The sequence below is a fragment of the Anopheles merus genome, chromosome 2L, assembly GCF_017562075.2.
Source record: "Anopheles merus strain MAF chromosome 2L, AmerM5.1, whole genome shotgun sequence".
Classification (NCBI taxonomy): domain Eukaryota; kingdom Metazoa; phylum Arthropoda; class Insecta; order Diptera; family Culicidae; genus Anopheles; species Anopheles merus.
The window spans coordinates 18,368,810-18,392,951 of NC_054083.1; the positions used below are offsets into that span (position 1 = coordinate 18,368,810).

Below are 24,142 nucleotides of genomic sequence, written 5' to 3' on the forward strand. Positions count from 1 at the left end.
CAAAAATTTATCAATCACAAAAACAGGTCCTGCAAACATGAAAAATACATGATTTATTCAACGCAATCGAAACCTTCAACTTCACGTTGCAGCGTTGCCTACCATCCTGCTAAAACAAGTCGTCACGCGCTCGCTGGCTAATTAGCGTGGCCAGAGGAAGCTGGTTAAATTATTCATCCTGAGTGGCGTTGACTAGCCACCCGCCGCCCGATGTTGGTGCAGGAATTCGGGGAAAATCAAATCCTCCACTCCTGCCAGAAACAGAAATGCCAGGCGCCTTACGAATATCAAAATCTTTCCTTCCTCATTCCCTCCACTCACCCAGCCCAACTTGGCGGAGCCTTCCGCCGAGCGAGCGTTAAAAATAAAAGCAAAACAGGGCGCACAAAAACCGGAAAGAAAGACCAACCGAGAAAGACGAAAGCAAAATGCTACAGCAACACACTAATCGTACAAACAACGCCGATAAATGTGGTGCCAATTTTTCTCACCGTGCCCCGCGCGTTTCTCGCGCTTTGCCGCCCAGGCGTTTCCGTTCCGTGCGTTGCCAGGGGTAGAAATTGTGCAGGCAGCTGGCAGCCGGCATGAAAGCCGATCTAATTCATGACTCATTAGCCTCATGGTTAGGATTTGTTGGCCAAACGGAAGGCAAATTGATGAGCAATCATATATATAAAACGGGCCAGCACCTTTGGTGCGAACCCGGCCTTCGGTTACGTTCGCTTAGCATTGGCGCCGATTAGCTGTCGTTGCTGGTCGTTGCGACCATGCGGAGGGGATCCGGTGAGGTGAGGACTGATCGATTGAACAAACGAACCGACCGACCGACCTGAGCTCCAGCTGGAAAGGGGTTGAAGCGTCGGGACGGGGAAGACTAGAGAGAAAGAGAGAATGAGGACAATCGAAAGATGCATACCAATCGAGTAAAACGTCAAACCGCCATTATACCACAACGGGAAGTGAGCATGCGAGAACGCGAGTGCGAGTAATGAGTGGAAGGAATATTTTTGGAGCCTGGCTCCCCCCCCCCCCCCCCCGCTCACTTATCAACAGGTGAACTTTGCACTGGGAAAACAAAATTCCGTACAACCGACTGGTGGGTGGGTTGAATATAAGCGAGCGAGCGGGCGGGTTGGACAGAACGTAATGTATGTTTTATTTCACCAAACATTGTTTCGCACGCGCTCACACTCTAAATACGCATTTTCCACGCAGTAGTTGGTTTGCACCGCGGAACCATAACCACCAATGCCCCTTTGACTGTTTTCGAGCAATAGCAAGATCTCGTCGACTCGTTGGGACGCGGTCGTTCGAGAGCAAATGTGCTTGATGCGAAGAATGCGGGGTGCTCGGGTGCAAAATGTGAAGTAGAATGCGAAAAAAATAATGACCGTACACGCGTACCGAGGGAGTTCGTTTATTTTGAAAGGTGTATAAAAGTCCGCGACTGTACAGAGGGGAAGAGTTGCGTGCCTTTGTATTGCCAGGCTAAGCGGATGGTAATTGTTGTTTGCCAATTGCTCTCGCACGTATGTACGTGAAGCGGGAACGAAATGATCCATTCGAGCATTGGACGTTCGTTTTTATGAATCAAACGAGTGAAAAGCAAACCGAACCTGACGACTGACGAATGATTGGTGTTTCTGTGTGGTTGGTTTGCTTTTATAGATTATTGTTGATAGTTTCAATAACCATGCAAATAGCGAAACAACCTTCGCAAAACAAACCAACCCACTGAAAACGTTTTGGATGATATTAACGGATATTGATGGGCAAGAGGGTTCGGATGAACTGTTCGTCGAGAACATTGGTTTCCAGTAAAATCTAAAATTTAATAAAAGTAACATGTTTTATACACATTTTCAGCAGTTGTCTGCTTTCGATATTATTAGTAGAAATAAGGGAACATGAAAATAATAATTATAGTAAGCAAAGCAGTACATGATAATTGCTCATATTTTCAGTGGCGGACTGACTTTATAATTCTTATACATTGCTCCATACATGTACTAGCTTTGAGCCTTCCTGGACAGTTTTTTAAACGCTTTGGCTAAGCGAGTGCCAAAATCGGCCTACTCTCTAAAAACACTAATGGAAAACCAATCGTAGCTATTTTACTACCTAATATAGGTTATTTAATAGGCATACGAAGTAAAAATGCAGCCTTTTAACGACGCAATATACTAATAACGACAACACATAATTATAGCACTACATGGGATAATATTAGTTAGGTTCCCGGAGCTCAGTACTTGTTTTTGCAAATTGTTGTTAGAAAAGGGTAAGTTGTATAAATTATATCGGCTTAACTGCATCCTGTAAACCTTATTTTGACTTTTTAACCTATGAATAATGAATAATCTACAACAATGAACTTGATATTAATTTAAAGAAGAACCGATTGTTATTGATACACTTTTTCTTGTTGTTATGCTTTTAATAACATCTTACAAAGCACTGTTTGTTTTTATCAAGTACCAATATGCTCCAGGGCCTTTGATATGTCCGTCGTTGACTATGTAAAAACATTATCAAATAAATAGTTTGTTATTTAGGCTATTCAAATTAAACTTCAAACTTTGACTTGTTAACGGCAAAAATCAAGCTTCAATAATAGATAGCTTATATACAAAAAATTAGTTAGTATGTTCAAATTAAACCAGATTTAAGCGTTAACGCATACGCTAATAATAACGAAAAAATAGCCCTGTACAACGTTATTTGCAATGTGCCCTGCGAATTGAAAAGCTGGGAGATCATTGCTTCCTTCCATTGACCACTGAGACCATCAAAATTTACTTAGGGGATATTATTTGTTAGGTTAAAATTCTGTTATCTTCTCCTAGATCATCTTTCTTCAATTGTAAAACGATGTAGTAATAATTTATTACGTTACTTAACAGGCTCGTTTAACATACAAAGCACATCTACTATTTCTATTAAACCATAGCTACATTGCTCGCATTTTTTTATTGTTCGCGAGATCGTGTTATACAAGTACTCCTTTGAACCATAAGGAGTTCCTTGACTGATTTGTCTTGTAGTTAAGCAGTCTTGGTACGCTCTATCCATGTGTGTACACCATATCGATGAGGATTTTTTTAGTTCAGGATGTTAAAATAAACGCCTTTTAAGCGCATTAATTTAATATGTTAATGGTACATTTTTCAATTACACTGGAATATTCTTAAAAACAGGTGTGAAATAAGAATATCACCACCGTGTAAAAACAGGGTTCTATTAATTTTAGAGGTAGATTACGACCGTAAATGTAAAAATCTTTTAAACAGGTGGTTAAATCGGCACCGTTCCTCTTGAATAAAAAAAACTGGATCGACAGGGTAATGAAAAAAAGTAAAACACTACTACCTGTGGCACAAAAATCCGAACAAAGACAAGGTTTAATTGACATATAGGCAAAGATTTAATACAAAAACTCTGTATTACTTAACACAAATTTATCAAAATCGAGTATGATTAGCTTTTCTGGCGTTAAAAGATATGGTTTATTCTGCAACAAGTTAAGACATGCAATAGCATGAATGTCAACGTAAACGACTCTTGATGAAGTTTTGATTGTACTTATTTTTCGTAAATTATTTTTCTACCAAGAAAGACTTCAAAATTGTTCTCTTTCTGGGTGTAGCTTAAACTTGATGATTAACATGTGTGGCAACACTACTGATGCGATAAACGTAAACACCAGTTTTTAAGAAGAGCCAGAGCTCTTACAGTACATTCTTATGTACTTATTATTTGGAAAGATTTGTCACTTTAAAAAATTGTTATTGGAGTGGACCTAAATGCATTAAAGGTAGAAAATTGACTCAAAATTAACTAGATGAAACAGTTTGGCGCAAAAACAGGTCTAGATTAAGTTTTAAAGTATAAAAATGTTGTTATACGTATGGATTGGATTACCTAATGCTGGATTTTTGCCAAACATATTGCAGTGATTCAGTGGTCAGCATGCTGTCCAGTTTTGACACCTGATGGAAAATAGATTGAATACCCTCGTTTGTAAAAAAATAGATGAAAACAAATAACTGAAGCATGCTAGAACCCTTGTCAGCGAGCATTTGGAACAAATCGAGTATCACTCTCTGTAATCACACTTTTCCCATAAATTAGCGATTAATTTATCAAATTTGAATAAATAACATGAAATTTACCAAAATGTACATTATGTATCCGCATTATTGAGTCTTTAATCTTTGCCGTCTTTTTATGTGCTCTTTATTAGCTGAAAATAATAATAAAGTAGAACAATAATCAAAATGTGTTACAAAAAGTGCCTTTATCAAATACACGATTTATTGTTATTATCTACCATCTGTTAATAGCGATGGAGGCGCCTGGTATCTATGGATTCGCAATTACAGAAAAAGTAGAACAACATTACAATCAAAGGCATAATATTTTTTTTCCTCATTTTTTTTCGGTTAAGGGGTTTAAAGTTTTATATTTGATGAATATTTGAACTAGTAATTCTTCTATCTAATTTCTGCCGTTCTTTTTTAATCATGACGCACTTCGTACTCAGTTTCTATTGAAAGCTAAATAGCTAATAAATATATAAAAAACAAATACCAATTCGTTTTGAGCGTTAATTAAAGCGAGCTTGCTAAACGATAACGCAAGCCTGGCAGATTGCCTATCCGGTTGCCAGTTCTATTGATAGTCAACAAGTTTCAAGGTCACAGCTAAATCGGTAGCACACAGCAAAGTGCTTCCCTACAGCCGTTGCTGTAATCCGCCAGCCGCATCATGCAACTTTAACCAGATCGATCTTATCAGTTTTCCTCGCTGGCTCTTTTATCACCGTAAGTAGTGATGGCACGTGTGTTGGCGGCCGGATTCGTATCACTTAAATTGAAATAGCATTTATTGGAAGTGCACGATAACGGCTATCGATTCGATTGTCATAACGCGTAACAAAATATCACACCCAGTAGCGTCGTCGGCCTTGCGATAAAGGATCGATTCGAATCGGATATTGACTATTAGCGTGTTGGAATGCCGATATTAAAATTATTTATGATTTCCCCCATTTTTTCGCACACACATACACACACACCCACCTATACAGCCCATCCATCGAAATCATTGAACGGTTTCATTTCCCTTGGTTGCCATTCTGGAAAAAGCATATTTGCAGCTTTTACGAAACATTCACCCACGAGCAGAAGCGAGCGACGTCCTGCGCGGCACTTTTGTCCGCCGAGGAATCGTTTTAACGGAAACCAAAGCTTTCGAGCATGACTGTTATTGCAGCTAGGAATGCTCCCACGTGCCCAAAGGTGCCCCTTGCCGAGTCACTGTTTGCTTAGGACCTATCACACACTCCGAGACTAGTTTCATAATCTGATCAAATATTCGCCTTTCGCCGAGTCTGGCTTTCCTTTTGGAGGACTTTTGCTCTCTCTTTTCCCTTCTCTTGGAAATTGTAAATAGTTACATAAGGCGGTTAGAAGAGTTTTTTTTTTATGCCCCTAAAAAGTCGACCTTCGTTGACCTAGAATCAATCAAGCACGAGCAGCAGAGCAGTTAACAGTTTAAAGTATCGTTCGAGATTATCATTTGCGACTGTTAAACAAACTGTTTCCAAAAGCAAAACGCTCCACCGATTTCCTGATTGCGCGCGCCTGGGACCCCGGGATGAGTGATAAACTCCTCCCGCGGGAGTGTGCTAAAGGGCCGCGTGGTTCCCTTTCCCCCGCCGCCACGCGGGGTTTTCCTCGGTTGCGCCCGCTCGGGATCGATTGTTTGCCACCGTTCGCTTGCCGTTGGATTGGGTTGTTTGTTTGCCTTTCCTAGGTGCTTTTGTTTTGAATTCCAAATGATGTGCTAACCACCCTATGCAGCCCTCACCACACCCCTTTCCCAGCGTGGCGCAATCTTTTAATCGATGTTTCAAATCTGCCTTTTTGTGTATGTGTGTTTGTGTATTAGTTTTTTGTTGTTGTTGTTTTGTGTGTGTGTGTGTGTTTCATTTAACATTCCCAAGCCAAGTCAATTTTTCGCCGCTCGTTCCTCCGTCAGGCACGAAGGTCACACACAAACACATGCACACTTACGTGCAAGCGCCCACAAATTCCCGTTACCAGCGGGCGGGAGGGGAAGGTGGTGGGAGAGGGGGGGGGCGAGTATTTGGCCCCCAAACAGTGTGCGCAAAGCATTGGCCAAAAAAGAACGGCGCGACGGAGCGCGCTATCGGAAGGAAGAAGAAGAAGGATTTTATCAAGCAGATGATTTTCGGAGCGACAGCGCGGAGGAAGTTCCGGATTTTCCTGCTTTCCATTCCTTTTTTCCCCCGGCCCTCCGGTGTTGCGGTCCCCTTCTCGAGCGTGGTGTGAAATTCGTCGGAACCGACAGCTTCAGCTTCCTTCAGCACCGTGCACCAATCCTGCTCAACCTCTCTCTCCCTATTGGAACGCTTCGCTTAATCCACCCCATGAGCCGGAGCACCCCATGAAACAGCAAAACATGCAAAACGGCTCCGGGATCCGGATTCCGGTCTCCAGGTCGCTGCGGAACGCTCGCCACAGCGTAGCGCGACCCGCCGGGTAGTGCAGAACCGTACCAGCTATCCCGCGCGGCTACGAGCGAACGCCACACGGACGGCAACACTGTCGACAGTTACGCTCCAGCACCGAAACCCTCGGACTCGGTGACCAGAAAACCCGAACGTGCGCGACCGTGCACCAGCTGCGACCTACCAGTTGCGCATGTCCGCGAACGTACACGTTGCGAAGCGCCGCCTGGCTCGTACGAACGAACCGAACGAGCCGTGTCGTGTCGTGCCATGCCGTACCGTGCGATGGAAGCAGCCACACACTTGCCCAGGGCAACAGTTTGTTGAATCGGTTCATTCCGCGCTGACCCAATCGCTGCTCCGGTTCGTCACTAAGTTCGTCCCTGCTCTGTGCTCCGCGCGATACCAACAGCTGCTCCCCTCCCCATCCCGCTTTGTGCAAGTGGCGAACGCACCAGCAGAAGCCACCGTCAGACGCACATCTGGTCACATGTAGCCCGCTGGTTTCGCGAGCCTGGGGACGCGGCACTCGTCGAGCCCGTTACCGACCGCTACCAACCGCTACCAACCGGCCACCCCACGTCAATTACTGCAACGTCCCAACCGGGGGCCCGGACGCGTTTGCCTGCGGATGCGGATCGTTTTTTGGTAGGTGCTGCCCGGTGGTTAGATTCTCAGCTTCCCGCCCGCCTGCGGGATGCTGGGACGCGAGGGTTTGAGTCGGTTTAGGTGCTATTTCAGGCAGTGAAATGGTGAAGGAATCAAATCCGTCCAGGACCGCGGGAAGCCATGTGGCTTCGGTAATGAAGTTTAGTTGCGTGTGTTTCGTGTGTGTTTGTGTGTGTTGGCGCAAAACGAAGGGCCCAGATTGGAATCGGTTGGTTAAGGATTTAGCAAAAAAAAGAAGAGAGGAAAACTAAGAAATGCAACCCGACAAATACACCATTGCAGTGCAGCTCTTCAGGGAATTCAGTCTTCAGAAGTCTTCATTCGTGCACACGTGCTGCGGAGGACGAATGCCCTCGTGAAGCCCTGGATGCAGTGTGGTTTACTTAGGGGCCTTCTTACTAAGCGTCTCTTTTTAGCTCCAGCTCTGCCACAAACCAACTATAGACGTGTGTGTGTGTGTGTGTGTGTTTTTTTTTTGTGAGCGATATAGCAAGGACTGCTGCAAAGGACTCAGAACTGTTGTGCATCCCGGGGAACAAGTGTAGCATAAAGCAGGTGCACACACACACACACACGCGCACACACATACTGGCTTCTGATGCGACCATGTTGCCATTTGTTCTGCGGCCGTTTGTGCGCTAGCTGGCGTGCTGGAATGTTAATTTACCCCGAAAGTTAGCGCGATGCAAGCAAAAAAGTGCACAGCTACTGGGACGTATCCGGTGGTGCGCTCGTAAATCCCCGACAATGTATTGCTTTCTAGTTCGTAATGTGTGTGTGTGTGCTCTCTGTGTGAATAATCGTTTTGGCGCGTTTTGGTTAAAATTGAATGGAACCATCGTGGGCCTCCGCGTTTCCGAGTCCCTGTGCACTGTTTTCTCCCCCATGAAAACTATAATAGAGGATGCTGGGTGCTGTATAAACCTGCAAGCGAACAGATGCTCGTGCATTTTGTTGAGATGGAAAGTGTGCGATAGAGAGAAAGAGAGAGATAGAGAGAGAGAGAGAGAGAGAGAGTTTGAAGGATAATAAAGAGTAAGAGAGATGATAAATTATGATGCCGACGACGTGATGATGATGTTGATGGTTGTGCAGATTCAATTCCTTGCGCCGTCTACCCGTCACGACGTAGGCAGTGCTTCAGCAACAAACAACAGCAACAGCAAGATGAAGATAGAAGTCAGGCTCCCACAGCATTCAGCCAGCACCACAATTCTGAACAAGAAAAAATAAGGGGAAGGTGAGGGTGGTTGAAGGGGGCGGTTGCATAAAAGAAAAATGCAGCATGCGGTGCAAATAAGGTACCGCGGGCTGAGCTGGGGACATGCTTGTTGCTGCTGCTGGGGCTAAAGAGACAAGGCGCGGTGCGATTTCCCACAAGCTGCTGCTGCTGGTGGTATTCCCGATCCACTAGGTCCCCCTTTATTTTATTTTATTTTATTTTTTTGCTTGCTTGCTGCTCCAGGTGAGCCGGATAAAACCGGGTAGGGGCGCAGAGCTGTTGCAGAGACGAACGCAGCGCCGTGTTGATAGCGGGGAAGAGAGTGTTGAGCGTGTTTTAAAATATACATAAGGTGAACTGTTTGCCGTTGGCAGCGTCCCGCCTTGCCAACGCCAGTCGGCCCCCCTTCTCTTTCACTCTCCCTCTTTGCCAAGGCCAGCCGAGAGAAGTGGAGAAAGAACCAGCAGCCCAAGTATAAATAGTGCAAAGAAAGTGCCGCCAGCGAAGCGGGCAAGTGTGTGCTGCCCGCGTGGGTTTTTGCAGAAGTGACGCTGGCGAAGGAAATGGCAGCTTTCGTGTGTTTGTGCGTGTAAGTTTGTGTGCCGTGTACGTGCGTGTATATATTTGCGTGCATGTGTTTTCGGTGCGTGTGTGTGGGAGTGTGATTATGCAGTTTATAGAGATACCTTAGCGTCTCTTTTCTCCCTGCTCGTTTCTTCACCTGCGGCGTCCATTACAGATCGTTTTCGAGGCGAAAGCAATTTTTCAGTTCATTTTTCCGCCTCGTGGCTTGCGTCGATTTTCTTCGACGTCGCTAGCTCACACTCAGAAAAGGCTTCAGAGCTGAGGGAACGAAGAAAGGTGCATTTCCTTGATAGTGGACGGGGGACCTGGCGAAAGATCAAACTCCGTTCTTCGCCTGGACGCCTGGGTTGTAACTGACCTTGCTCTCGTTTTCTGCACTCGTTTACACCGTGGTGCATTGCCTTTCGCAGAAAAAAGCGAGTGTTTGGTTTTCTCCTTTGCCTCTCTACCTTCAATGCTCTTGTTTGTTTGTTTTCTGTTTGTTATCCTTCCCGTTTCGCCGCACACCCCGAACCCCTGGGCTTGCATTCACTAGACGCGCTGACCGGTGTGACGACCCGTGCGGAGAATCCTTTCACCGAAGACCCCGCAGTCCGAGGAGTTCGAGTGAGTGAAAATAGGAAAAAGAGCGAAAAAAGGCAAACAACGAACGAATCAATTCATCATCGTGACCAGTACCTTTAACATTACCATCGCCGACATTGGACCGGAACCGACTTTTGTCGGTCAGCGCATCTCTCGTTCGCCTCACCATTTTTAAGACGTTGGCCGTGCTCTTCGCCAACGCTCAAAGGATGCAAAGAGCCGTGTGATTTCCTGGGTGCAACTTTTTCCCCCACCACTCGCACGTGCAGACCCAATCGACGTTGGCCTCATCCCGCCCTCGGCTCGCAGGAACAAGCAGCGGGCAACTGCAAAAGGTGAGTGGCAATTTTCTGATTGACTTCTCCATTTACTTGGGTACTTCCTCGATTCTCCCGTTCCATTTCTCCCGTTCCTTTCCGGTTCCGTTCCGGTTGCGATGCTGGCCGTCTTTGGCTGGCGATAGATTCCCTTCCCGATATGTCGTGTCCTTCGCTAATGCTCAGCTAGATCAGTTGATTTTGCCGTTCGTTTTGGGGACGGTTGGCTGGCTTGGCTAGGGTTCGGCAACGTTCGGCAACGCCCATTGCCCCGGCACGTGCAAAAGCACAGTGGCAGTGGGCAAAGACTAAAAAGGGCTAGCAGTGTAATGCAGCAGAGACGGTTCGTTTGGAAACTGTTTTTTTTTCCTTTAATATTTATTTTCGTTTCGGCCGGATCCCTCTCAAAATCCGTCGTAATCCAGTTTTAATGGGCCAACAACTTTTACGGACCCAAGGTGGGCCTCCCATGCAACCGAGCTTCGCAATATCGGTATTGGATTCGGCTGCTGACCGGGCGCTTTTCAATAAGGAAGAACGAACAGAAACAACAACAAAATCAACTTCAAAACAAATGGAAAAGGTAATGATCGCAACACCAGCCAGCTAATGGCAGCGGCAGAAAGGAAGTAAACATCGAAATCTATACCACGCGTGGATGGGAATTGTTTTACTGCTTGTTATTGATTTTCCGCTGCGTTGTGTTTAGGTGTTCTTCATATTTGGGCTGTGTGAGACAGTTTACTATATTAATTGTTATATTGTTACAGTTTTGACGGTTTAAGATTTTCAAATATACAATCTGTTCCCGAGTTGCGCGGTTTGTGCGTTCCCTAGGAATCGCGTTTTCGACCAAAATATTATGGATTATTCGGTATGTTTTATTCGATTAAATATTTAATACACTTTATCATTTAATTCATACGATTCGTGCAGAATTTTGCCTCATTTTTCGCTTCTAAGTAGATTAAATTTGTTAGCAAAAATGCAATTTATACTGTATTGGACAATTCTAGAAGCAAATTGCACTGATGCACACCTCGTATGTCGAGAACCGCGTATCTCGGGAACAGACTGTAGTCTTAATATTTGTGTTGTAATAAGAGTTCTAATCAGGTACTCTTATTCAACTCCGTTGACTACTACGAGCTAGGGTCATTGTTGAATCTAGTTGTCCTCTTTTCAAAACGTAGTATTCATCATATCGAGCTGTCCAATAAAGTAAAACATTTCGTTGTAATGTAAATTCAGTTTGATCTACAAATTTAAAATAATTTGAATTGGCATAACTTTAATTGGCGGGTAATTGGCGATCTTCAGCAACATCGTATCCCTTTTGAATACATTTGCTTTATAAATAGAGCCAAATGAACTCCTGGCAAAGGAACTTAGCTCTATCGAGTTAATTCCAGCATGAAAGTATAAATGTGTATTGGCTTTAAACACTTCAATGGTTGCAGAAAAAAATGCTTTAATGCTCTATTCAAAAAAGACCCTATAGTGTAATTGACAAAAGAATATTGGTTAAGATGCAGTTTGAAAAGGAAAATTCACATGTTTCTTTGATTCTTCTAGTGGTTTCTTTATATAAAACTTTAACTTAGCCTACGCAACTTAAGTCAATATCTATGTACCAAAACTGAACGTCCAGGCGGACGCAAACCTCTAAAAGGTGATGTTGAAGAAACTATTTACAGTATCATGTGGTTAAAGCCATTCGAAGAAGGCCTCATGTTGTTATTAAAGTTATGTACTCTTGTTTCATCTCCAAAGAAAGTCATCATTTAACTGTTAAAAGTGTAGTTGTAATCTAGTTGCAACATCAATATTAAAGCCAAATCAATCTTACAACTTCAATTATTTGTAATACTTGGAAACATTATGCATAATTTTCGATTCAGAATATATAATGTCGAAATGCCTAGAGAAATCTTCAGCAAGGTGCTCACATTTTGCCTAACAATTGATACAATCTATGATGGTCTTACATCTCTGACCGTCACTGTGTACTTACAATCAGACTGCCTGAAGAGACCGAGCTGGTGCTTGTGTGTGTGAGAGAGAGTGTACACTGGAATATGTTCGACTTCTTGATTCAAATGGCGGAAGCGGCACGGAATTGAAGTGAAGCTTACGGAACGAATCGAAATGAGTTTTCGTCTAACCTACCTCCATGTCTACGGCCTCGCACTACCTCCCAAGTGAGGGCTCCAGACTCCCCCTAGACTCCAGACTCGGGAGCTTTGGGAGATTCGATTTTTCATCACCCTTCAGGCGTCGTAAAACTCACTCCACGCTACGGTGGGTACCGAATTGCTGATCCCGCCGCTCCAGGGATTGGGGCCGGCTTTTGGACCTACGCACACTGGCATCTGGCCGATAAAGAATTCACAGGCTGATCGTAGCGCCTGTGATACGACCGTGTTGCCCATCGTGCCCGTAGTGTTGATGGCCCGGGACGTTAACGCTGTGGACGTGTGATATCGACCCTAAGCAGTAGCAGTACCCGAGGTCGACGGTAAATTGGAGGCTGCAGGTCCATCGAGTGAGCATCTCCGAGGGCACGAAGAGATGATTTAGATTAGATGAAGAAGAATCGTAGAAAAAGGAAATGCTTTTAACCTAAAACGAAAAACCAGAAAAGCGAACTCCGCAATGCCGATGCCACCGGGGGACGAATGCTCCGCTGCTTTTGCTTTCATGTTCGGTTAGGGATATCGTTCACGTGAAGCACACGTCTCACCCACGTCGGTTGGGGTAGACGGCGGGCGGACCACCCAAGCTGTTGCCTGCTAACTTCGGTAGATGATTTTCACGAGGCCAAACCACCCCCCCGATCCCGGCATTTACGAACGTGGTGCGTAATGGGTCGGGAAATCGGGCGACTCTGGCCCGGTTCTGTAAGTTTTCGTTGCAATCGCTGCGGGTCGACCGCACGGGAGAAAAGTTGTACCATTAGTCGAGTTCGAGATCGGGGCTATAAATTTGCTGCTTCCCGGAAAAGTTTCCCTCCAACAGGTGGTTCGGATTTGCCCGGTGGGAAGTTTTAAAGTAATGCTCGGTTCGTGTGAACCATCGCAGCGCAATGGTTTCCGTTTGATTTTGTGTTCCATTTTTCACGGAATGGCATTTTTCTGACGAGCTTTTGAAACAGCATTTGGATCTGTTAGTGGGAGAGTAATTTTTAATGCTCTTCCTGCCTGCATATCGCTAAAAGCTTTGACTTTGGCACCGTGACAGTGCTTAACGATTAGCTTGAAGCACAGTTGAAAGTGTCCACAACAGAAACGTTGTCAGTGAGCCCAAGAGCTGTTCTGATTTAAGGAGACGGTGTTCCAATTCGAGCAGCTTGAGCGCTTACTAAACTACTTACTGGTTCTCTGTGCACCGTTTCTACCAACAAAACGCAATCTTTTAATTTTAAAGTAATCTTTACAAGTTCAGCAAAATTGATATCCGGTTCTTGAGTTTGGTTTTCTCTTGATTACAAAAGTTGCACTTTGCTATAAAAAATACGATCTTTTGCACGATGCATACAGAGAGCTGTATTACCTGGTTCAACGCTAGTCCGCAGTATTGTGAGCTGAAAGCAGCAAATAGCAGCGAGAACACTGAACGAAGGCCACCGTTCTATGGTACGTTGATTAGTGTGTTCTGATCGCAAGATACGTGCTTGTAACTTTTTACTATCTCACACTCCTACGCCAGTTCAATCTCTGAACAAGGACGCTGCCGAGGTATCATACGGGAGAGAATTGGCGACGCTGGGCAGTAAACTTATTTTCTATTGAAGCTCCACCACCACTGCCAGCGTATCTTCCACTAAGCTGCACAAAACTTATGCTTCGTACGGCAGTGGCTGTATCAGCGAGTCCGCCATTGCGAACCAGAAAAAGCGGAACGTTTGAGCGGATGTACAATCGGCACACAATCGGAAGATTTGATGTTATTATGCCAATCGTACGAAACGTACCAAATCTGGCCTGCCATGGCCTGATAGAGAGGAAAATGAATAATGCTTTAATGTGCTACGGCTCACCGGTGTGCGCCTTATTACCTGCTCTTTTGTAACTGGAATAGAGTTCCGAAAATTTGGACCAAAATGAAACGTTGATGGAACTGGAAAACCTGTTTCGTTAGCCAGGAGGCTTCATCCATCAATTACGTTACGCTTAATTCGATGCCTTGTACCAATATATACAGTTCAAAGAGACTAAACTCAATCATTACATAACAGATTACAGCCTTCCGTTAATTGGCTTTTACACAGTATTTTTTACTATATTTTACAGTATTTTTGTACTTTACTTTTAATAATTAAGTGTATACATTATTTGAATTATTTAAACATTAAGCCAATTATACCCTTTTTATGGGTTCTCATCGTTGATAAAATTCTGCATCAAATCAATTTTTAAACCACTTATTTCTATTTTCCCAACTAGATACAACGGTTGCTTTATTTTTTTTTATTATCCTACTCAGATCGCTCACGAATTCGATCGTGTTTGGGAAAGTGGCTGAATATTTTACTCAACCATTCTCATTCTCGTTCATAAGCATGTAAAACTTTACATAGCTGTGTTTTGTTTTCGATTGGATTTAGATTTTACGTCACTAACCATTTGAATTTAAATTGTCACGTTTTACTAAGTATTCTTGTACTCAAGGGAAGCGCATATCCATAGGTAGCCCTTTCAAATTTAGATGCGACTATGAGATTTTTTTGACAATATTCATGCAACTACAAGCATGGATCTATACGTAAAATCCACTGATAAACAAAATAGGGAAAAGTATTTTCGATCCATCCACAGATGGTTAGAAATAAACGAGTATTCATACGGAAAGTATTCAGGTTGTTTTGAAACAGATACTTGTAGAATTCCAATAAAAGATATTGATATGGGCAGTCGTGCTGACCCCTGGACTTGCCGTGGCAGTTGCGCTGCCACAGTGTGCACACGCATATTTTTCATTGAGCATCTTTTGTGCTTATTTATAATGTAAAAACATAAGTGCACAAATACTGTTATTAAGACACAATCTTCCCCTTCTTTTTCCTTTGGCTCAACAACCGTTGTCGGTCAAGGCCTGTCTATACCACTACTAGTGTGCTTGGCTTTCAGTGATTCCTCCCATATCAGGATAGTAAGTCCTACGTATGGTGGTACGGTCCATTCAGGGATTGAACCCATGACAGGCATTTTATTAAGTCGTTCGAGTTGAAGACTGTACCACGAGACTAGCTTTGCACAATCAAGTGCACAATATCAGAACATAAAAGATTACTAAATAGCTCGAGGATACTAGAAAATGAGAAAGAAAGAGAAAAAAAATATCCTATTGATGACACTGATCGAGATGAATGCGGAAGCTTTCGTCTGTGATCTCTTTCTCGCTCATGTTCTAAGCGTTGGAAGAAGACAATTCCCATACTAATTAATGGATGCTGTACGCTTATCAGAGTGCGCAAAGCGATCTGTAGTGTAGGTGAGGCTGAAGGAGACGCATGTATGTTTTTCTCTCTTTTTGATCCTTGCCAATCCGTTTGAGACGCTGTTTTCGAAGCGATTTTCAGTATGCGGACAGGAGAGTATCCAAATGCAGAGGTAGCTCTTATCAGTAAACAAACTGTCATTGAGATCTCATTCTTGCTCGATTATCTCATGATGATTATCTCATTCTTGCTCGTGTTCAAAGAAAGGAAGGATATATTTTCGCTGGTATTATATTCTACTAAGCGAGAGAGGAGAGCGACTGATCCTGCAGATGACACCGATCAAGATGAATGCGGAAGCTTTCGTCTGTGATCTCTCTCTCTCTCTCTCTCTCTCATGTTCTAAGCGTTGGGAGAAGATCATTCCCATACTAATTCATGGATGCTGTACGCTTATCAGAGTGCGCAAAGCGATCCGTAGTGTAGGTGAGGCTGAAGGAGACGCATGCATGTTTTTCTCTCTTTTTGATCCTTGCCAATCCGTTTGAGCCGCTGTTTTCGAAGCGATTTTCAGTATGCGTGACAGGAGAGTATCCAAATGCAGAGGTAGCTCTTATCAGTAAACAAACTGTCTCTTATCTCATTCTTGCTCGTGTTCAAAGAAAGGAAGGATATATTTTCGCTGGTATTATATTCTACTAAGCGAGAGAGGAGAGTGACTGATCCTGCAGATGACACTGATCAAGATGAATGCGGAAGCATTCGTCTGTGACCTCTCTCTCGCTCATGTTCTAAGCGTTGGGAGAAGATAATTCCAATACTAATTAATGGATGATGATCGCTAATCAGAGTGTGTAAAGCGATCGATAGTGTAGGTGAGGCTGTTGGAAATGCATGGATTGTTTGCCTTTGTTCGTATTTTGTTCTAGTAGAGCCGTTTGAAATATTATTTTTGCCCGTTTTATCGTCGCTGTAACTTGTTTTGGGCTTTATTGATATTTTTTATTTAACCATATGGAATATGGTGTTTGACTTTTTTCTAAATTCAAACCTATGTCAAACAAAAAGATAACCCATTTTATGTGAAACAATATCATGAAAACATCGGTCTATTCATCGTTCAATCACTCAACATGACAAAGGAGTCTGACTGACGTTTCTTTTAATTAACGCTGTGCGTATCATGAATTAAGACGGTAAGAAACATCCTTTCTTCTCCTTAGAAGAAAAGTATACAGATAGAGGAAAGTTATCTAACCGTATTGTAAAAAACGGCATTCTGAAAGCATGCGGAAGTATGATCAATAAATTAAGAATGATTTTAGCATGTTTACGACGATGGTTTCAGCTATCAATCACTTTATAAGCTGGAACTTTTTCACATCTCGGCTTATTGAAACATAAGTTCATTTGTTATCGTTCACATTGAATTAACGCTCAAGTTTTCAAAGTTTTGCGCCAAAAGAGGCAACATTAATTTCAATATTATCAAGGAACAAAAGAGGCAGAAGAAACATAATTGCAAATGAAAAGGAAAATTTGGATAATAATCAGTTTATCTGCTGTGCAGTTTAAACATAAAGGTATCATATATTTTATAGACTGGTCAATGTTTTTATAGCATTTATTGTTCTATGTAATTTTGGTTACATTACTCAATACCATAGGATGCAAAACTTAATCTACTTCTTTAATATCTGGTCCAAAGCGTATTTACGCATGCAGCAAACGTAGTTTTTAAGAAATTAGCTTTAGGAAATTTATAGTCGAGCGTTATTTTTTTATGGTGAGTGTTTTAATTTTGCTGGAATAATACTTTTACAGGGTTTCCCACGATTTATTGGTTGGTTCCCATCATTTTTTGGTGGGTTCCCATATTTTTTTGGTGCGTTCCCACGATTTTTTGGTCGTTTCCCAGAATTTGTTGGTCCAATTGTATTGATATCCAATCGGAAAATACCAATAAATTATGGGAACGAACCAAAAATCTATGGGATACGACCAAAAAATCGTGGGAACGCTCCAAAAAATCATGGGAACTGACCAATAAATCGTGGGAAACCCTGTATTTGAATGGTCAGATTTGATGGAACTTAATTGAACATTAGATGCAATAATATGCATCAAGTTGATAGTGTTGATTCGAAACGACACACTGAAGCTGAAACGTTTCGAAACTCTAAATAAAATGCGTAAACCGAAGCGGGAATAAATTACACACTTTTCTTAGTTCTCACTTAAATCAAAATGTTTGCAACTAAATGCTAACTAAATTAAAACTAAATGTTCCAATACACCAAATTGTTATGCAAAATCTAGCAAAAACTAAGGGAAACACTTCGAATGAGATAAGAGAGCAAGTTGAGTCACCACTACTCGCCACCCCACCCTGCATTTACATTGTTGGTTCTGAAATGACAGGATCTACCGGTGTGTAAGAACGGCCAACTAGAATCGGAAATGAGTGATAAATTGACTAATGCGATGGAAGCTACCCGTCAGCAACGGTCGAGCACCTGGCACGTAAAGGGTAAGGCAACAATTCACTAACCTGGCCGGCTTGGGCAGAGAAGCCCAAGAGCAAGAGTTGTATCTTTGAGTAGTTAATTTAATTTGCACGGCAAGAAGGAAATGAGTGCCTTCCGCAATACTGCTGCGAAGTTGCCCATTCGTCGCAGCAGCAGCCCAACCAGGGGCAATCTTCCGTGGTCGCACACGAAGCACTGTGGAACCGCAAACCACAGCACTTCCGTCGCTCTCATCACCCCGGGATGGAGACTGTGTTTCCTCGCAGCCGGTGCATCCCGCATCACCCGGTGTCAGCCCAGCCATCCTGTCCCTGTCCGGCACTGGTTGCATCTGCTCTGCAATCGTTCTGACGAGATGGATTGCATACCATCTCATCTAGGGTAGAAATTTATTCATGAGATTTTCGAGCGAAAAAGAAGCATGCATACTGTTGCAAATATTGAACACGTCGCACGGTGTGACACACTCACTGCTACAAACATCAGTCACTCGAAGACTTTAGTGAGCAAACAATCGTGCAGATACTTGCAATCGACGAAGTTGGTGCTTCTTTCGCTGCGATAGGCATTATTGATGTTGAGCCGGCTTAATTTCGGTTGGAAAATAAGCAAAACTTTTCGTATAGCCTTTGCGCTGAGACTGCCGGGAATTCCATCATCATCTATGGTTACCAGGAACAAAATAAGTTTGTGAGAAGGCTTTCGGGGCAGCATAGGGCGGAACATTTGTATCTTTCTATTTACTCAACTGAACTGAATCATATATACAGTTCAATGTAATTGAAACATCAAATTGAAACACACAGATTGTGATTATTCGTCGGTATAAGTCGTTTGTATCAGCATGTATAGGAATGTACAATAATCAACATAGAAATTAGTTAAGTTTTGTAATAACAGGAATCAATGGTATTGGAACTAAATGAATCAATGCGGTGTGACGAGCCAAATTATGAAAAAACTAGTTACATAAACGTTCCTTGGCCAGTCATTGGCTTTCTTTTCTATTTTAAAACAATTTAAATCTATTACCGGTCTCGTAGTTAAAATGGAAAAAAATTTGAATCCAAACTCGAACGACTTAAGAACATTCCCGTCATGGGTTCAAGCCCCGATTTGACAGTGCCACCATACGAAGAACTGACTATCCTGATATTGGGGGAATCTATAAGTCACTGAAAACCAAGTCTGCAAGTAGTGGTATATGGCAGGCCTTGACCGACAATGGTTGTTGGGCCAAAAGAAGAAGAAGAAATCCAAAACCAAAAGTAAAAAATTCCTTTCGAACTTCATATTAATATTCGAAAAATATTCTCCAAATTACATGGTTTGATTTTCCCATCTTCTTCTGTTTCAAAGGTTGAATAAATTTTTTATCATTTTCCGTAACAATTAAAGTTTTTTTCAAGTAATGAAAAGACACAGTTTTTTTATGGTTTATAACCAATAAATTGAAAAAAATATATAAGCCGCGTAATTCGAACCTAGTAGTAAAAGAACCAAGCCCTAGAACCAAGACAAGCCCAAAGTAAAGTAAAACAAACCCTTCTGCTTGTGATGTGTTTCCCAGAATCTCAAAAATTCCAATAGCAGAGACATAAATTCAGCTCCATCGTGCGCTTTTGTGTCGTATTTGTCGTTAATGGCATGCCTTTTGAAGATACATATAAAAAACACCTTATTATGCTGTACACATTTTTTTTTAATATTTAAAAATGTTAAACATTTTAAAGAGCCTTTTGGTTCGGCGTGCGGTGGAACTGTATCCGTTCCCATAATATAATTTAATGGACAATAGCAAGAAGGATGCATTATAAGGGCTGCTTGATAGCTCTTTATCGGCTGTAATGTGATGCGAGCATAATTTAGGCGATCGCTTCAAAGAGAATTAAGCGTGATTCAATGTTTGGGACCGAAATGCGAAAATGAAAATACCATTAAGCTTCATTTCTAATCAGCTCGATTGAAATTCTACCGGAAAGGAGAGCAGGCAACGCTCTCGTCTTACACTCTTTTTTTTCTTCTACTAAACGAAACGTTCTGAACACAACAGTGAAGAAAGTAATTCCTCTTCCAATTTCCTCCCGCAATGCAAAACCAGCACACGGGAAAAGCAAGAATCCTGTTTTTGTGTTTCCTTTCAATGGAACCAGTGGTTCCGTACCTGTTGCTGGAGGGGGAAGGAGAAGCAGCAGCTGGTTACAGATACTGCATGTTGCCCGATTGCTGAACTTTGCTACATACGAAGCAAGCGTCAAGCAATACACTCTCTGCAATTCCCCCAACGAAAGGAGAGGCCGATAACGAACTCGCCTCGATGAAAGGAACGAGACGCGTAATCCAATTTACATTTTTCGTATTTCGATTTGGTGTGACTATATTGCCGAGCATCGGCAAACGATCGCTTTGGGCGGTTCTCTTAAAGTCGGTACAAAATTGAAGACGCTTTTGCATTGTGTGCGTGTGTGTGTGAAAGAGAGGTGTGTTTATAAGTTTGTCAGCAAATGTCTGACAAAAAGGCAAAGTTTAAGACAATAGCGAGCGAGCAAAAGGATCTGACATCAACCTATTCCGTAGTACGGTGCTACGGAACGGTACCGCCGAGTGTCTGATGGAGTGAAGCTTTTGGATAAACGTTTTCAAGCTTCTTACAAAAGGCGCATGAAACGACCGGAACGACGTGTGTTCGGTATATGTCAATCATCATTGTGACACTTGGGTGATTGAATATTATGAGAATATTTGGCATGCATATCAGATTCGAAGCCTGCCCTCACTCGGATATCTGCGTAGGTGTAGTGAGTATGGATCCATGATTGTTTCCTCATTTATGATATAATGTAGAGCTTTTTTAATAATCATATTTATTATTTGAATAATGAATAACCGGTATGTTGGCATGGGGATGGCGTTGCCAGGTTTTCCGGGTATTCTGTTTGCTCTACAGTATTTTTCACTGTTAAATAGCTTTTACCATTTGCTCCTGACGACCCGTTCAAGCACCGAACGAAGTAAAGTAAGTAAACTAAAAGCTCAATTCCACTGAAACGGCTGCCGGCTGCAAAGGGAAACGAGGCTAAAAATGGAACAAAACTCTCGGTCGGTTTTAAAAATAATCATAATCTAACCTCAACAGCCGGGGGGTTTAGGCCTGTGCCCACCTGTTGCATCTATGTTGAGCAGTGTCCGCCAAACCTGTTCCGCTCCGGTTGCCGTGCGGGTGAAGGCGAACGTACAAAAAAGGGTTCCGATACGAGCGATTTCCTTTTTTAAACCCAACCCCATCAAGATGGTCCGGGTATGGTAACAAGAGCCACCCGGAGCCCTGGGGCGATGCTTTTGACTCGATTTTTCTTGCACTACATTTTTTATTTAATGATCATTTCAACGTGTCGCTCACCTGGTATGGTCAAGCGCTTGATCCACCAAAGCGCTTTGGGCGCTATAGCTGTGGTTAGTGTTTACCGCCGGAGTCTGATCGGTTGAGTAATTATTGTCACGGTTGTAGGGAAGCTACTATTCATGGAAAACACGCTACAACCCGGTTAGAAACGTACCACAGGACAGCCTGCACTGGAAGCAGCGGAAAACGCGTGGTCGTGTGATTGCCGGAAACGCTCCATCGTGACGACAAGCACCACACCGTCGATGGTCGTGGGAATAATTGATGGGTACACTGGCACCTGTACAAGCGTAGTTCAAGAGCACACTTCCAGGGAATACACGGCCACGTGTACAGGGCAGGCTGGAGACGCCCCGGTACCGGAAGCAGAGTGCAGTGCGTTGCGTTGATCGCGCTGGATGCCGTTCGATAACACATGCTGATCAATAAAGAAGAAAAATTAGCCTGCATGTAGGTGTACAATACTATCGCCTCCACCCTGGTATTCTGTTGTAGGCCGCCAACTGAACGGAACGTGGAAAATGGTCGTTTTGTAAGCAGTTCGCACAGCGTGAACCAACATAGAACAGTTTGATTATGTTCAATTCACGCCTTTCCCATGCAGCGCTCACCTTTGGTTGAGCGATGCGACTAAATCGACCTTTAATTTTGTTCCGCATGGTAGGTAGTTTGAGCCAAACTACAAACAAGGCCCGGTGAGGAGTTTCTAGGTGAGAAAATTGGCGGCCAGTGTGTGTGTGTGTACGTACGCGTTTAGGTGCTTGAACATTGTTTACACAATCAATATGCTGGCAATGGCACGGCATAAACAAAGTCAACCAGGTAGAGGGCAGGGCAGGTAGGAGATCGCATCATTTTCACCATCGTTTTCCGGCTCTGGCACCGTTATCTATCGGTGGGAGGGCCAGGCGGTATGCGGATCCGATGGAGCGGGGCGATGCTGTCGCGCAAAACAAGCTTGTGGATTGAAAAGGGACGAGCAGTGGTATTATTTTGGAAAGATAAGTATTTTTGGCCCATCCGAAGTATATGTGTAGGCAGGTTGTGGACACAGCATGTATCAATGTTGCCGGTTGGGGAATTATGAGTGGAGTAAAAACATATTACACAACGTGGTCTAGAATGGTGCAGAATTTATTCGAAACGAGCAAGAAAAAAATAACTTCATTTGTGTTTCAGAAACTACACTCTTTGTACGATTATGATTGTTTGATATTCAGTTTATATTTACGGGATTCTATTTCATCCATGATTAATATCATGATTCCATAAATTCAGCTGCTAACTGTCAAACTCTATATAAAAAGGTTATCTAGTATCGTAAACTTTCCCATCGTTTAATTACGACTTTTACCGTAAAATAGATTTATCAAACATTACAGAGGATCTTAAAATTTGCAACAAACATTTAATGAAACATAAGTTTTGATTGTTTCGTTCCATGTTTTGTTTTGTTTTCTTTGTTTATTTGTTGTTATTTGTTTTATTCCCCGTAAACATGCGTGCTCGTGAAGGTCTGTTACTCGCCGTGTTTTGGATTTTTGTGTAAACAGCAATAGATTCTTACTGCTACACTATTTACAATTTACTGCAACCAAACTACTTTACCCGAAAAAGACGGGATATTTAAAAGATGGGATAAACACATGTTTCCGACTGAAGGAGAGCTATAAATCATCTGAATACATTAGTTTATTATGTTCAAGATGAACATTGAAATATTTTTAGACCTCTTATTATACATTCTAGTTACCAATTCCTTTAAGAAAAAAAATATAAAATATAATATATATTTAAAAAAAACCATGAGATGTATTTTCAGGAGCTCAAGGCATAATAAGTTTTTTAGCAAGAAAAATTAAAATCTGACAGTAACTTTACACGCCTAGCCATCATTCCCTCTTCAGGCCTTAAAATGGGTTTATTTGTTTATTTGATAAAGCAAACCCATACATAGTCAGCTTTTTCTTAATAAATAACAATAAACACGTTTACTACTTTCTTAACCGAGCTAGACGTAGGAGTTCCCGAAATGTGGCCTGAGATATATCGAAATCGATTAAATCAGCGGTCAAGTTAAAATTACGGGACATGGATGTAATGGGATTATTTTCATTTGTTTAGTACTTCTGCTACGTAAAACTCTTGCTCGTATTTCCTTCTATTGCGAAGTGTCTCACGACCCAGTAGCTGAATATTCCATGGTATTTTTCGAACAGCATAACGAGTCCACTTTCATTAAAGCGATTCGATTCTTTCTATCCATACATCTGCATACGGAGACAAAACAATTGATGCAAATTGAAGGATGGACCTAGCTAGACTAGCATGTATTGCTGTGATTGCCTTAGGGTTAAATTAACTCAGAATTTAGCGTAACTCCTAAAAAAAGAAAAGAAAAGGAGTTGATTTTTCATCATTGAAGTTCAATCAGTTGATTAACGCTTCCAGATCATTCACAAGTATTGCAACATTTTTTTGTCTTTTTTATCTGTAACTAACTATTATAAGTTATTTAAAAGTATCGAAACAAAATATCGAATGACAGGATCTGTTGTTATTGTTGATATTATTATAACAAATGTTTTGTCATTGGCCCTCCTTGTAATATTTTTACCTCTCCTAATGCAATGTGCGAATCTGCAGATCACTTAACCACCCTTCTAGATACCTTTCCGTCCGGCCGACCTCATTCGATGTGGCATTAAAATGTGCGTGTACCTGATACTGTTTGATATTCATGCCAACATCGATAGTCGATTCGTTTGTTTGGTGTAAGTTATCTTATCGTCTTTGGCGTCTGTCCGCGTTTGTGATAGTGATTAGTCACACCAAAAAGAGAAAGAGAGAGAGAGAGA

At 42.4% G+C, this 24,142-nt stretch overlaps 1 protein-coding gene across 3 annotated transcripts in view; it reads left to right on the forward strand.

The window, feature by feature from the left end:
* Positions 1-6,831: 6,831 nt before the first annotated feature.
* LOC121592207 (potassium voltage-gated channel subfamily H member 8) overlaps positions 6,832-24,142 on the forward strand; it is a 46,451-nt gene continuing 29,140 nt past the window's right edge. For 2 of the 3 annotated variants that reach the window (XM_041913605.1, XM_041913608.1), the window contains exons 1-2: positions 6,832-7,183; positions 9,547-9,931. The gene's annotated coding sequence lies outside the window, so the exon portion shown is untranslated. Of the gene's footprint in view, positions 7,184-8,800; positions 9,016-9,546; positions 9,932-24,142 lie in introns of those variants that run through there. The other variant, XM_041913607.1, reaches the window with a different exon arrangement.